At 43.4% G+C, this 1,786-nt stretch overlaps 1 non-coding gene across 1 annotated transcript; it reads left to right on the top strand.

Moving 5' to 3' along the window:
* The first annotated feature begins 719 nt into the window (after positions 1 to 719).
* On the top strand, positions 720 to 796 carry LOC136720704 (small nucleolar RNA SNORD66). Its single transcript, XR_010805612.1, has one exon. It is a non-coding gene; the product is annotated as a small nucleolar RNA SNORD66 (small nucleolar RNA).
* Positions 797 to 1,786: the final 990 nt, after the last annotated feature.

Here is a 1,786-nt window from a genome sequence, read left to right as displayed (position 1 = left end):
GTGTGAATTGCTCCTAAGCATAGGTGTGTAGCTACAAATTGAACCATTATTCTCGTTTATTGATTACTGTATGAGAGGATGTGAATATGGTGAACTGGATATGGTATAAATACAAAATAAACCTGGGTCATTTCAACGCCGAATGGTAGGGATTTTGAGCCGACGTCTAAAATGTATTGCTTTCATTATTTCGTAATCCTCGGCACAACCAAGACTCCTGTGGAAATGTTGTTGCTTTCAAATTATGTTGCAGGTGTAATTATGTCCCTGATGAGAAGGAGAAAAATGAGCGTCAGTTCCTGCTGGACTTAGAGTTCATCTGTGACAGGCTGCAGAAACTCCGCATTAGCGATGTGGTCCTGGCTAAGGTATGCAGCCCCCTGCTTGTCTAGGAGACCCTAGAGTTTTATTTTCATGTTTTTATATATAAATCCTTCTGATTGAGATGGTTACCTGCATTGTTCTGATGGATCTGTTTAATGCTGATCTTGGACATTTGTCTCATTTGTACTTTTTGTCAACTGCTGTCTAATTGCGATTGTTATTTAGATGACTGTATGTGTGTTACCTGCCTACAATTAAGAAGGCTCCCACAGTGGGTGATGACCCCGAGGTCATTAAGACCCAGGTATGTAGGAGCAGAGGACACGGTTCATGTTTGGGGGGGTGGGAATAATAATTTGCTAGTCTAGTAAAGGGGATTGTGGGTAAAATTGGAGCCCCACTGATGATCTATTTGTAGTGCATTGGTGTCTGGGCCACTGACCTCTACTGATGGAGAAGATGAACTGAGGGGCTGAGTACGCTCACATGCACCCACCTCTCCAGAACAAATAAAAACACGGACTTGGCCGAGGTTTGCAGAACTAACTCTTTTTCCTTCCTTCCCTCCTCCCCCCTTTCCCCTTCAACAGGAGCTCTTCCGCAGGGTGAGTGGTATTCTGAACAAGCTGACCCCACAGATGTTCCAGCCGTGGATGCGTCAAGTGAACGAGCTGACCATCGACACGGAGCAGCGACTCCAGGGTGTCATGGAGCTCATCTTCGAGAAGGCCGTCTCCGAACCCAACTTCTCCGCCTCATACGCCAATATGTGCCAGTGCCTTCTGAGGGTGAGAGAAGGAGGGTGACGGGGAGAGTGAAGTGAAAGAGGGAGGGAGGGAATGGTAGAGGATTGTGAAGATGCTATTTGTGTAAATTTGAACTTGTAAAATGTATTACGACTTGAACTGCTCTGTATTATTGCACTTTGTATTGCTCTTATATTGGACAAGGACATCTGCTAGGAAATAAATAATAATAATAATAATAATAATAATAATAATAATAATAATAATAATAATAATAATAATAATAATAATACATGGATCAGATTTGTTTAGCTCTGGAATTGTAATTTGTGGGAGTTCAGTTTTGAATGGACTAGCAGATGCCTGTCTTGTGATGCGCATATCAAGAGTTTTCACTCCGATACCTATTAAAGCTGGAAGCCAGCCTAGCACACCATCTTGCTTAGGGTTTATGTTGTTCCTGCTCCCCTTTCTGTAGCTCAAAGTCCCAGCCGTTGACAAGCCGGGAGAGACGGTGCCTTTCCGCTCTCTGCTTTTGAACCGCTGCCAGAAGGAGTTTGAGACGGAGGAGGATGGAGACGAGGTCTTGGAGAAGAAGCAGAAGTTGCTGGATGCATCCTTGGTGGTAGGAACATTTGAACGTATTTTTAGGGCTGCCTCGATTAATCAATTAATCGGGTCTATGAATCAACTAATTGAATTGACGATCAACATTT

The sequence above is a fragment of the Amia ocellicauda genome, unplaced genomic scaffold (assembly GCF_036373705.1).
Source record: "Amia ocellicauda isolate fAmiCal2 unplaced genomic scaffold, fAmiCal2.hap1 HAP1_SCAFFOLD_108, whole genome shotgun sequence".
NCBI classification, from domain to species: domain Eukaryota; kingdom Metazoa; phylum Chordata; class Actinopteri; order Amiiformes; family Amiidae; genus Amia; species Amia ocellicauda.
This window is presented reverse-complemented; position numbering and strand designations above follow the sequence as displayed.